Genomic DNA, 15,035 nt, shown 5'->3' on the forward strand with positions numbered 1-15,035 from the left:
TGGCCTTAAGCTTAACGCCAAAAAATGCGTCATCCCCTTCAGTAAAAACTCAGTTCCCACTAATTACCACATTGATGGGAGCCCACTGAACACTAAAGGCATTATAAGAGATCCGAGGACGTAGGTTGACAGCAAGCTCTGCTTCGACCACCACAGTGCCACTGCGGTCAGAAGGTCCTTCTATGTGGCACATCTCATTACCAAGGGTTTTGCATCCAGGAAGAAAGAGGTAATCATCCCTCTCTACTCTTCCCTCATTAGACCAATTGAGTATAATGCCCCATTTGGCATGTACCTCACTAGACACCTGCAACAACTGGAGAGGCCACAGAAGTACCTCACAAAGAGGATCCTAGGCATTAAGCACATGTCCTACACGGACAGACTCAAAAGACTCCAGCTATTCTAGGTCTCATATCGCCTACTTAGAGGTGATCTGTGCTCAACTTACAAAGCTATGTCTGACCCAGCTCTTTTAGAAATGCTACATCTAAAGAAGGCCCAATCCCTCTGCAACACATGCTCCAGAGGCCTCAACCTCAGTACCACAATCAACAGAACATGTTGGAGGGACAGTTTTCTCACCCAGAGATTGCTCATGCTCTGGAATAGATTTCCCACACATGTCAAGCAGAGCACCTCGCTGTCCCTCTTCAAGAGAAATCTTGATGAGTGGATGGGTAATAGAAAGTTCACCCTGGGATCACTCCAGTAGCTCTACTTGAAAGAAGCACTGGGAAATAACATTGGGCGGCACGATGCCAGGGCACTTCTATGGGCTAGGCTTGTAAAGACTTCAGGGCCATTAGTCTAGTACACATCTATGAACCTATGAGTGAATAGCATATATTTGATAGGCACTTTTCAAAGAGGCACAATGCCAAACTGGACTACAACGAATACACAATACCGAATATACAGTGTAATTCGGTAGTCTGAGTTTGGTATTGTGAGTAGAGATCATGGTACAGTGAGGAACAGGAAATGTACCAATTTCCTCACTGTAGTGTGATCTTGGAGTTGGAATATATTATTTGCAGGGGCTGTTGGGGGTAAGCCCCAGATATGGGGAGTGCAGAATAATAAAAACCATGTGCAGTTGACTTGATAGTCTAATGGTAAGTTATGGTGCATAGCTTGGGTGACTGATATCACCTAAGGCTATGTCAAACAGATTGAACTATGGTGGATGACTAATTCATTTCCAGGATTGTGCCTTTTTGATGGTACGTATTTCCACATTTCGGCTTGACATTTGAATCGGTCAATCATTGCATTTTCCAGATTTCAGTAGTAGTCACCAAAGCCGTAGATGAGGGTAAGGTGGTTCACACAGCCTATCTTGACCTCGCCAAGGCTTTCAACACCATCCCCCATTCTGGAATCATAGCTAAACTTACTAAACTAGGTATAAATCCCTACATCACAAGATGGGTTGCCAACTGGCTCACTGACAGAACCCACACTGTAAAAGTTGTAGACTCCAAATCTGACCTCAGGAGTACCACAGGGTTCTGTCCTGGGACCTCTCCTGTTTGGTATCTACTTTTCTGAAGTACAAGCTAACACAGAAGGCCTCTGGCTAATGAAGTTCACAGATGACTACAAACTAGGAGCCATAGTCAAGTCCCCAAATGATGTGGACATCCTACAGAAGGGCCTCGCTGAGACAGATACCTGGTGTCAGAGCCATGGCCTCAAGCTCAATGCCAAAAAGTGCAGTGTCATCCTCTTTGGTAAAAACTCTGTACCCATGAACTACCACATAGGCAGCAATCTACTTAACACCGAATGTGAGACCTTGGGACACAGGTGGACAGTAGTCTCTCCTTTGATAGTCACATTGCCACAGTAGTCAGGAAGTCCTTGTACATGGCACACCTCACCATAAAAGGGTTCTCATCCAGGAAAAAAGAGGTAATTGTTCCCCTCTACTCAACACTCATTAGACCCATTATAGAGTACAACGCCCCTTTTGGAATGTACCTCACAAGACATCTGCAGCAGCTAGAAAGGCCACAGAAGTACCTCACAAAGATGATTACTGGCCTCAAACAAATACCCTACACTGACCATCTCAAAAAACTCCAGCTTTACTCCGTAGCAAATCGCTTACTCCGAGGTGATCTCTGCCTAACATATAAAGCTATGTCAAACAGAGAGCTGTTGGACATGCTACACCTAAAGAAATCCCAATCCCTCTGAGCTACATGTTCTAGGGACCTAAACCTTGTCACCACAATAAACAGGACATGCTGGAGGGATAAGATTCCTGTCCCAGAGACTTCCTGTACTCTTGAACAGGCTATCCATCTATGTCAAGCAAAGTTTTTCATTAGCATTCTTCAAGAAAAATCTTAATGAGTGGATGGGAAATAGGAAATACACCCCGGGGATCACTTCTGTGCCCTGCTAGACAGTGGAACAGGAAAATAACTTTCTTGGACGGCGTAAACCAGGGAACCTTGTTGGCCAGGCTTACGTAGGCCCTTGGGCTGATAGCCTAGTACCTACCTTGTTGTTGTTGTTGTGTCTTTTGGCTTTTCCTGGTTAGGGGTCACCACAGCGGAACTCTGGTCCGCTAATGATTGGCAGTAGATTTTTTACGTGCCAAGTTGCCGGCCCTGATGCACAACCTTCAATGAAAGTATGCCCATTCACGCATGTCTCCACACAGAAGACGCTCTAGCTGAGAATCTAACTGGACAACGTCTTACTGTGAGGTGACAATGCTACCTCAGCACCACCACCGCAGTCTGGTACCTACCTATGAACCTATATATTATATATATATATATATATATATATATATATATATATATATATGTATGTATACATATACATGTGTATATATATATATATATATATATATATATATATATATATACACACACACACACACACACATACACATACACACACACACACACACACACACACACACACACACACACACACACACACATTCACTCACTACTACATCTCTTTACTTATACTTCATATATACTTACTTTTCAGTTCCATCACTCCTCTTATCTAACCTATCTACCATTACTGACAATTCACAACCAACCACAATTCTATTAATTAAATCCAATTTTCCACATAAATAACTATTTGTATAAGCCTTACCGGCCCACCCTCTCAACACCTACTCTCAAACCTATTAGAACACCCCTATCTTCCTCCTTTCCTTCCATCTTTCTCTCTCTCTCTCTCTCTTTCTGTCAGGGAGCTGGATACTCTGTCTTTTGCAAAACTGTTCTGCTTTCACCTGATCACACTTTTACCCCCATGGCTACTAACAAACATCACATCAGTCCAGCACCCCATTCTAAACAAACACCAAGCATCCCATGGCAAACAGTCAGACCACCAACACCATACCATCACTCATTCAATTTCCTCATTAACACATAACCTATTCAATACTACCTTCATTCACCTATATAAGAAACATCATCTTGACAAAAACACATTACTCCACAAACATCCTCTATGTATCAAACTTAAAAGCAAATGTCTATCCCCCTTTTTTCATCACCACCTCAAACTAAATCTATGTGGTGACATGGGTCTACTTTGCTTGATCGAAGTTTCCAAAGTTCGAAACCCATATGGTCGAGACCATATGATCGAAGTTTTGAAACCTTGAAAGAACAAAAACACTCAAAATAAAAAAAAAAAAAAAAGAAACTTACCTTTACATTTTTGCAGGGGGACAAGCCCCCCCTCCACCCCCCAATATACCAACTCGCACTACAGCAAAGAGAACTGTAAATCTCCCATTCTGCAATGTACAGCGATCTGAATTCAAAGTCTTAGAAGTTTCAAAACTTCGATCATATGGTCTCAGCTGTATGGGTTTCGAAGTTTTGAAACTTCAAACAGAGTAGACCTGGTGACATATACCCAAACCTTGGCCCAACACACCAAATACTAAATATACCCACTACCTCAAAAACACTTCTCTACCAAGTATCAAAACTAAAATGATAAAGCAGGCCTACACCTCTAACACTATCCTCCACAGTACACTCAATAAGTTTCATAAATTCCACACCTGAATATATCACCTGATTATAACAAGATGTAAAGGATGAAGAAATTCTTCCTACAAAATATAACATACTCATACTAGACAGGAAAAGAGAAAAGGAGGTGGAGTGCTATTATCTATCAAAACATATTAGAACTTTCTGTCCCTCAGACCTGCACACTTCACACTGCAAATTCTGAACTCTTACTGACTTCAACGAAATTAAATAAACAAAAAAGCCTACATACCCCTAGGTAGCAATATCACAACTTCTGAAGAATTATTCCATTGGGCCTCAACAGGGATCAAACAAGAAACTACTATACCAACTGACTTTTAACACCGATTGGCAATCATTAAATAATCTCTAAAGAAATGTTTGGTCAGGAGCACACATATATTACAGTAGAGAGAGTCAATTATCCAAACGTTGATTATCAGAAATGTCAATTATCAGAACCAGCCTTCCAAAGTTTTTGAGGAGGAAAAATCGAAGTCTGAATATGTAAACATTGTACGTATTTGCTTGAGCATGTTTTTTGAGCTTGTAGCCAGCTTGTGTGTGAAAAATATTCTTTATTGTCCATTGGAATCGCTGAATGGTTGAAAAGTGTATTCCTGCATGCAGAAAACAACATTTTAGATGTTTTTATCTGGTTCAATTATATGTTTTATTATCCGAACAACTTGATTATCTGAAATACCCTAGGTCCCAATTAGGTTGGATAATCGACTCTACTGTAATAGAAAAGAAAACAAACCATTTTGGAATTTTCATTCTGCCAATCTAACTTTCTTGAACAATGTCATAAAAAAAACAAAGTTTGAAAACTTCCCAACTCCCTATGCTTCTCATAACTAAGGACCACTCACAAACTAAATTTTACAAATCTAAACAATGTCCAGCCCTAAGCAATATACTACACAAATACTCCCAAAGTAGACTCTTCTGCTCCATAAATAAACTGCTACTTCATATATCGTCTTCCATTAACTCTGCAGGCGACTCCTTGTATACATATTATGTCTGCAAACTATGGAATGTCTTAACTTTTTAAATTAAACTAATCAACAGTGTCAAAACTCTTCAAACTTCAACTTAACTGCAATGCATGCTTTCTTGATTCTGCTCCTGTAACTCCCTCTCTCCCAAATGACTACTGCATTTTTGGTACTCCAACTAAACCATCTGATAATTCTAGTATCCTCCTATTTCTTCCTCATGTACTCCTACTGAAATTATGCTGTATTGCCACCTGTTGTTCATGACCAAACCTACGTCTCTACATTCAAACTGAAACATGTTGTATGACCATTCACCACACTGTAAGACAGTCAGCATTCCTATTACTTTCTATCATCCCATAGCACTTTGTTGTCTCTTTTACATTCTGCTTGTTTGTTGTAACCCACATCTCTACTTCTAATCTCATACTCCTATGCCCCCCCCCCCCAAAAAAAAAACAGCTATTCTACAAGGAGATCAAAACACTTGGTCAATTAAAAGGAACAATGTTTACTCCAAACATTTGTAACATTCTTGGGGTATTTCTAAATTCATAGTCTTTTGCATAATACACATATTAGCAACATAGTCCTTTAAAATATATTGTAAGTTGGAGACTACTGTGTTTGAAAGGTGTTTTTTCTAACTTCCCAGTCTGTACCTTGTGCCTGAGAATGTAATCCTTTCTTTAAGCCATGCGGTAAGATCAGGTTTGTAACCTGCATTAGATCCATTACTCCAAACCTGCATTAGATCCATTACTCCCAGCAGTTTGGTGAAGTTGCATAGACTGTTGAGCTGACATCAGTAGTCCAGTAATATTAGTCACTTTGGTCATACCCTGATGGAGGGGGTCATTGATAGCCACTCCCTGTGTTGGTGGGCATCCATTGCTGTTCATCTTACCTATTCAAATTAGAAACTATAGGAATATTATCCCTTTTAAACACACAGTTGACAAACACTGCGATGAATTCTGTTACAAGATATGGTCAGACTATAAAGGCACGATGCTTGTCCTTGCATGATTATTATATTGTACTGTATCTGTAGCCTTTTGCTAACCTAGAATGATTTTCTATGGAGGATTTGTTATACATATATGAAAGGAAGATACAAACTGTCTAATGCACTAAGATGAATTCCGTTACAAGATACAGTCAGACTATTAAGGCACCATGCTTGTCCTTGTATAATTATTATGTTGTACTGTATCTGTAGCTGTCCGCTAACCTAGAATGATTCTCCATGGAGGATTTGATTTTATATATATATATATATATATATATATATATATATATATATATATATGATACAAACTGCCTAATACACTATGATGAATTCCGTTACAAGATACAGTCAGACTATTAAGGCATCAAGCTTGTACTTGTATGATTATTGTACCACACTTGTAGGATCATAGGGGGTTACTAGACTACTGGCCCGGAGGCCCTTATAAGCCTAGCCAAGAGTTTAGCCCATGTTTAGACAAGTCAGCACCCAAAGTCCCTGTCCAGCAGGGACACAGGTGGAATCCCAGGGGTGTATTTTCTGTTTCCCATTCAGTTATCCATGTTGTGCTTAAAAGGGGATAATGAGGTACTCTGCTTGATGTGGAGAGGGAATCTATTCCACAGATGGGGGAGTCTGTGGGACATAAATCTGTTCCGCCAACGAGTCCTATTGATATCACACACCAGGTTGAGATCGTGCATACGGGTTGCTCGAGTGGAGTTTCATTTGCGGATATGCAACAGTCCCATCAAGATGGGGTCTGAAATTGCTTTGTATGTCAGACAGAGGTCCCCTCTGAGGAGTCTGCATGAAACTGAGCAGAGGGACTGGGCTTTTAGCCTGTGTAAGGTAGATGTTTGAGGCCCTGGATTCTCCTGGTGAGGAATCTCTTTGGTCTCTCCAGCTGCTGCATGTGCTTTGCGAGGTACACGGTGAAGGGGGCATTGTACTCAGTAATTGGCCTTATAAGGGAATAATACAGGGATGTTATGACCTCTTTGTGCCTGGATGAGATACCCTTACTTATGTGGTGAACCATGTAGAAAGCTTTCCATACAATGGAAGCAACATGATGGTCAAAAGACAGGCTGCTATCAACCTGGGTGCCCAAATCCCTCACTACTGATTGTGAACTTAGGACATTGTTATTAAAGTGATAATATGTAGGGACATCACTCTCCCCAAAGGGGATGATGATGCATTTTTTGGCATTCAGCTTAAGGCCATGTTTCTGGCACCAGTAATTTGTTTGGATGAGACCCTCCTGCAGGACGTCCACATCACTTGGGGAATTGATGACTGCACCCAGCTTGCAGTCATCTGCAAACTTGGTCAGCCATAGCCCACTGGTTTTGGCCTGCACCTCAGAGAAGTATATCCTGAATAACAGAGGCCAGAAAACCAATCCCTGGGGTACGCTGATCATTATGGGTTTACTGCTTGAGGTGGCTTCCCCTACTTTGATTAGGTGGGTTCTATCAGTGACCCATTTTTCTACCCATCTGATAACATATGGATTGATGCCTAGTTGAGAGAGTTTATCTACTATGCCCAAGTGGGGAACAGTCACGGTAGGCGGTGTGCACAGTCTTCCCCTCATCCATGGCTTTGGTGATTGTCTCAAATAAGTCTACCAGTTTTAATAGACATGGCCTCCCCTTGACAAAGCCAAACTGTGTGGAGTCAAGTGTTTGGAGGCTGCCAATGTCCCTGTTAATGAGGTACATGATAATCCATTCCATGGTCTTGTAGATCAGGCTAGTTAGGCTGATGGATCTAAAATTTCCTGGATCAGTGGATGCTCCACCTTTGTGTAAAGGGATGACAGTGGCTGTCCTCCACTGGGACAAAGCCGGTACTCAGACTTTGGTTGAATAGGGTGCCTGATGGTGCTGCAAGTTCATGCTTGAGTTCATGTAGGATGCAGCCTGGGTTGTTATTGGGTCCCATGGAGGCTGTATTTTATGCCTTTGACAGGGCAGTAATGACCTGTTCCCTAGAGATAAGGGGTGGTGGGTACTGGGGATGTCCTGATTTATTGATGGGGGGGACAGAGGGGAGAAGTTTTTGCTGAATCTGTCAACCAGTAGATTGGCTATAATGACAGCATTTGTGCATGTGGTGACCTCAACTACCAGTTTTGAACAGATCTGGGTGCTTCCTTTGAGATTTTGGACATATGTGAAGAAGGCCTTATGACTGTCTCTAGTATATGTGGCCAATTTGGACTCGAAGTTAGCTTTAGAAGATTTCATTAATGCTCTTATTTGCTTGTTCAGACTAAGGAGCAATTGCTTCCAATTGGGCACCTGCTCCTTCTTGGTCCTGGACTGGAATTTTTCCTTTTGTTATATAGTTTATTTACTGCAGATGTCCACCAGACAGGTTTACTCATCCTTGCGGAGGATGATTTTTGTCCTGTCAGGTATTCCTGATTCCATGCATCTATATAAAAGCTTGTATAGCACTTTGGCGTAGATTTGGACATTGGTGCCAGTTCCTACAGTGGTAGAGGAGGCTGTGAAGCTGTTTACACCATCCCTCAGGAGGTTATAATCAGCTTTGGAGACGTTTTTTAGTTTGACCCTAGCTAGAGGGGGGTCATGGGAGATGGTTACTTCAAAAATAACCACTTTATGGTCAGATCATACCAGGGAGGATGATACCACAGGGGTGCTGCAGTTATTACTCATGTTGTTTAATACCAACTCCAAGATATTATGACCTCTTATGGGAGTATCGACTAGCTGTTCCAAGGCATTTGCATTGATAACATTGAGGAATCTCTGAGCATTTTTATTCTGGCATGAGTAGTTTTTCCAATCTATGGTTGGGTAATTAAAGTCACCCAGGATCACGGTAAAGGGTTGAATCTTCATAGATCTGAAGAGGTCCAGATAGGTGGAGTGGGCATCTTGAGCCAAATTTGGGGGCCTGTAGCTAGCTATAGTTTGAATAGGGGTCTTGTCAATAGTTAACTGCACCTGCAACTGCTCTGATTGAGAGCCCAGTGTCTGTTATTCTTAAAGTGTATTAGTTCTGGTTTAGGCACTTGGGCTTCAGGCCAGTTATTTTACATTAAGAAGGTTTGTGGTCTGCACTCTTGTGGGAGAAGAGGCTGGACTCTGCCCTTCTGAGCTGGGAATTTCTGGTTAAAGGTTTATAGTGCCTGAATATTTGAACTGTATCTTACGGAAATTGGTACACCTTGTTTGCTGTAGCATAGACTAGATCCAGGCCTGCTGAATATAGCTTTGTTTATATGCTTGTTGTTTGTTTGCTTGTTATTTCCCTGGAACGCTAATTCCACCTAATACACGGCTTCTCAGCTTCTGTGGCTCACTAGTGATATCTGCATTGCTTACTGTACTTATTTCCTTGTTTCACTTGAAAGAAAGTTACTGTTTGTCATTTTGCATTTAAGTTACCTGTAACACATTGCACTTAAGTTACCTGGCACTTGCTCACTAAAGCAATTATATAAGTCAGCACTAAAAATTAAAAGCACTACACCCTCACTCCCCACTGGCCCTGGTTTTCAATTATTAAGGAATTCCCAATATTATTCTAGCATGTCCAAAGGTCAGTTGTCAATCTCCTCTCCGGTCCAGCTGGTGAATCTGGGAATCTTGAGGCAATGTTACAACTGCCTCATGTACACAGACAACCCTCTCCTCCTCCCAACAAATTCCAACACATGTGAGAGATGCAACCATATAGCCAAACTGGAGGCTAAGCTCTCTCAACTCAGTACTGGCATAACCAGTCAGGAGGAGAAGGAAACCATACTCACTACAATTCCAGTCTCACAAAGACCTACCACGACAGCAAACCAAACACATAATCACACAAAAACATACTCGGAGGCTCTAAATAAGGATCTGCCGAAGCAGCAGAGACCTCCAAAGCAGACACCCAAGCAGCCGCTACCCCAAAACAAAACACGTGCAACACATCTCTCACAAAGCCAGTGTGCCAAACAGTCACAGCCCTTAAGACTAAACAACACACCTGATACACTTGTAATAGGTGACTCTATCGTCAGGCACACTGGCGTCCCGCTCACCAGGCTGAACAAGGAGAGGGTCACAGTGAGCAGCCTGTCGGGTGCTAGGATCCGCCACATAACACAAGCACTCAGGTCACTCCAAGGCAAGTACAAATATGACTCAGTCATTGTCCATGCTGGTGTGAATGACCTGAGACGTACCTCCCTGGACTACATGAAAAGAGACATAAAGGAGCTCTCTGAGCATGTAGCCCAGGCCGGTATGACCCTGACCTTGAGTAGCATCTTACCCTCACCAAGAATGATGCCACAATATGAAGACAAGATGATCAATTTCAACAATTGGCTTAAGTACTGGTGTCATTCAAAGGGGATCCAATGCCTGTCAGCTTGGGATGATATGCTCGACAAGCCACAATGCTTCGCTAGGGACGGCTTGCACCTGTCACCCCTGGGCTTTCGGATATTGGCAAAGGCTCTTGCTACCCCCATAGTGCCTTTTTAGGCAAGGCTCAAAAGACAAACCCACCTCCATAGGTATCACAAGGGATAAGAAACTAAGAGTAATGCTGCTCAACGCCAGAAGTCTAAACCTCAAGATGCACGCACTCGAAACTCTCCTTAGCATGGAGAACATCGATATCTGTGCAGTAACAGAAACCTGGTTCAGGGCTGCTGAAAGCACCCCAGCACTACCAGGTTATACCTCATACCATGCTTTTCGCCCCAAAACTTGGACCGAACCACAAAAGGAGGGAGTATCGATATTCATCAAAGATACCCACACCTCCAGGTTGGTGGCAAAGCACGAAGCATCAGAGACTATCCATGTGCAACTAACAGTGGGTAAAACTGCCTTCCAGTTTATAGCCTGCTACAGACCACCCTCCCAAACCCAGGAACCCCACTCGGCCTTCCTGAGAACACTGGAAAATATGAAGGTCTCTCCAAACACCATTATATTGGGCGACTTCAACTACCCAAACATAGACTGGGAGCATTACTCTAGCTCCAACACCCTAGCCCAAAGGTTCCTAGAATTTATAAACTCAAATGCTATGGAACAACTTGTTACCACTCCCACAAGAGGGGAAAACATACTGGACCTGATCATCACCAACATGGGGACTCTATGCTCCAGACCAGAAGTGTATCCCTCACTGGTAAGATCAGACCATAAACTAATCTCACTGGATATTCACATCCCGACCCCACCCCCTGCCCAGAAAACCACAGTGAAAAACTTCTCTAAAGCAAATTTTACACTCCTCAAAACTGAGGTGGAATCCTTCAAAGCCCCGGGTCCTGTGGAAAATACGGCCCAGAGCGCAGAATCCTTTATAAACGCATTCTATGAACACCTTCAGGAATGCATGGATCATGCGATCCCAAATAAAACCAAGACCCAATCCTCCAAAGGCAGACGTCCTGTCTGGTGGACCCCAGCCATAAACAAACTGTACAATAGAAGGAGGAAGCTACTAAATGATAAAGCAAAATCCCAAAAGGGAAGGCATCACTGATCAGTATTAGCAAAAAACTATGGGCACACATAAAATTGTCTAAGGCCAGCTTCGAGAGAAAAATTGCACAGGACACTAAGGATAATCACAAGGCTTTCTTTAGTTATGTTAGGAACCTGGGTGGTAATTCCCAGATATGCTCAGAATTAGTCCAAAATGACAAAAATACACGAATCCACAGACATTGCCAACATCCTAGCTGACAGGTTCAGCGCAAACTTCTCCCCCCCCTCGCCACCAAAAGGGCGAATATCTATCTCAGGAGAGTGCTGCCCCTGACATCTCAGATGCTCAGGTAAGAGCCGCCCTCTCCAAAGCAAAAACACAGCATCAATGGGACCAGATGGTGTCCCGGGCTGCGTCCTACATGAACTCAAAGAAGAGCTAAACCCAAACATAAAACTACTGTTCAATCTCAGCCTTACTACAGGATATGTGCCCAAAGAGTGGCGTACAGCAACAGTGGTCCCTCTCCATAAAGGTGGTGCCTCAACGGATCCTGGAAACTATCGCCCATAAGCCTGACTAGCTTGGTCTGCAAAGCTATGGAAAGGATCATCATGGACCTCATAAATAAAGATATTGGGGACCTACAAACACTGTATCCTACCCAGTTCGGCTTTGTTAAGGGCAGATCCTGCCTCTTAAACCTGGTTGATTTCTTTGAAACAGTCACCAAGGCCATTGACGAGGGAAGGTGGTCCACACAGCCTACCTGGACCTCGATAAAGCCTTCGATACAATACCCCACTCGGGCATTATAGATAAGCTCACCAGCTTAAATATAAACCCCTATGTCACTAGATGGATTGCAAACTGGCTCAAGGACAGAACCCACATGGTTAGAATTGCTGGAGCCATGTCAGACTCCAAACCAGTTACAAGTGGTGTCCCACAAGGCTCAGTCCTGGGACCTCTCTTGTTCGGTATATATTTTTCGGAGGTACAGGCCAACACGGAAGGACTGTGGCTGACCAAGTTTGCAGTTGACTGCAAACTGGGTGCCATAATCGACTCCCCAGCCGACACAAGCATCCTCCAAAAGGGCCTCATAGAAACAGACAACTGGTGCCAGTGCCATGGCCTCAAGCTAAATGCCAAAAAGTGTATAGTCATCCCCTTTGGCAAAAACAAAGTGCCCACAAATTACCACATAGGTGGAAATCCATTAAGTACAGAAGAAGTAATTAGGGACCTGGGGACCCAAGTTGATAGCAATCTCTCATTTGACAACCACATGGCCAAAGTGGTTAGAAAAACATTTTATATAGCCCACCTAATCATGAAGGGATTCACATCTAGATCAGGGGAGGTCATCGTGCCTCTTTACTCATCCCTCATCAGGCCCATAATTGAGTACAATGCCCCTTTGGGATGTACCTTACCAGACACCTGCAGCAACTGGAAAGACCCCAAAAGTACCTCACCAAGAGGATCAAAGGGCTCAAACAGATGCCATATGCTGCCCGGTTAAAGAAACTCCAGCTCTACTCAGTGGCATACCGCCTGTTCAGAGGCGATCTGTGCCTGACGTATAAAGCCATGTCCAACCCGGAATTAATGGACATGCTGCACCTCAGAAAATCCAAATCCCATCGAGCTATGCGCTCGAGAGACTTGAACCTCAGCACTGAAATAAATAGGACATGCTGGAGGGACAGATTCATAACCCAGAGGCTCCCTTCACTCTGGAATAAAATCCCAGTCCAGGTTAGGCAGAGTCCCTCATTGACTCTCTTCAAGAGGAATCTTGATGAGTGGATGGGAGATCGTAGGTTTACCCCGGGTATCACTTCTGTGTCACTGTTAGATAGAGGCACAGTATACTAACCTCAAAAAAGGGCATAGCAAAATAAATTTAAAATGGGTGGCGAAAGCAGATAGCCTGGTATGAACCTATGAACCTATGGAGTGTCTCCTGTGCGTCATACTGCTTGACCAGCCTGGATGTGTGTGTGTGTGTCTTTAATATGTATTGAAACTCCACCTCCTTTGGCTTTGCTGCCCACATTTTGGGGTCTGAATGTATGATAGGATGAGTAACCAGGTAAGGCTGGGGAGCTCTCCACAGCTTTGAAACAGGTTATTGTGACTGCACAAATGTCAACATCTTCCAGGGTTAAGAATGCTTCCAATGAGTATAGTTTTATGTTTAGACTCCTAGCATTTAGCAGCATGACCTTTAGTTTGACTTTTGTTGAAATTTTTATGTTGGCAGTATTGACCGCATGACTTTTCCTAAAAAAGGCACTATGGGGGAGACAGGGTCCTTTGCGAGAAGCCTGAAGCCCAAGTGTGACAGATGCAGGCCATCTCTAGTAAAGCATTGTGGTCTGTTGATTATATCTTCCCAGGCTGTCAGCCACTGGATCCCCCTGGAGTGACACCAGAAACTAAGCCAATTGTTAAAGTCAATCATTTTCTGTTTGCATTGCGGCATCATTCTGGGTGATGGCAGAATGCTGCTTTAGGCTAGGGACATACCTGCCTGGGACACATATTCAGTGAGGTCAATCATGTCTCTTTTCATATAGTCCAGGGAGGTACATCTCAAGTCGTTCATGCCAATATGGACTATTATAGCGTCATAACAGTACCTGTTGTTGAGCGACTTGAGTGCATGTGTGCTATAGTAGATTCTGGCACCTGACAAACAACTAACCATGACTTTCTCCTTATCAAGCATGGTGAGAGGCACATCTGTGTGTCTCACAATGGAGTCTCCTATGACTAATATGTTGGGTTTATGGTCAGGACTTAGTGGTTGTGAGACACTGGTGTGTGGACTATGCATAGTATGTGGTGTGGAGGTCTTATGTGTTTTTGCCTCTGAGGTCTCCTTTGTTTGGGTTTGTTTTGGTTGAGAACCTCTGCATATGTGGGTGGGCGTGTGTTGTGTAGTTGTGGGTGGTGCTTGAGGTGTAGTGATTGTGTTGACAATCTTCTCACTGCCAGATATATTGGATTGTGAAGGAGAGAGCATAGACTCTAGCTTCTTTATGTAATTGCATCTCTCACAAACTGTGTTCCTAGGTGGTAGTAGTAGATGACTCTCCGTGTACATGTTGCAGTTGTCTCAGCATGCCCATATCAATCAGGCTGGCAGGAGAAACCATAGAAATTGTCCATCCATATTTGTCAGAATCTGAGGGAGAGAGGCCTGGGAGAGCTAAGGGGTAGGCCTAAAGCCCAAGTGTTTAAACCAAAACTAAGAGGCTTAGCATAACACTTAAAATTTAAACAGGCTAAAAACAAGCAGTAATAAATGTGACAGAGAAGATGCAATTGAATACTTTAGAGAACAATTAGCAGAAAAACCAAGATGAAGTAATGGAGAAGGAAACACAAATACTGCATAAAGTTTTTTTTTTTTTTTTTTTTTTTTTAGTAAAGTGGAAAGGGAGAAAGGAGATAATTCAAGGTTAAGAAATTAAGGGGGTTGGG

General features: G+C 43.0%; 1 pseudogene; it reads right to left on the minus strand.

Moving 5' to 3' along the window:
* The window catches only part of LOC122788716, a 46,535-nt pseudogene that overhangs the window by 12,013 nt on the left and 19,487 nt on the right, over positions 1 to 15,035 (minus strand).

The sequence above is a fragment of the Protopterus annectens genome, chromosome 14.part0 (assembly GCF_019279795.1).
Source record: "Protopterus annectens isolate FY-2018-M chromosome 14.part0, PAN1.0, whole genome shotgun sequence".
Taxonomy (NCBI): domain Eukaryota; kingdom Metazoa; phylum Chordata; order Ceratodontiformes; family Protopteridae; genus Protopterus; species Protopterus annectens.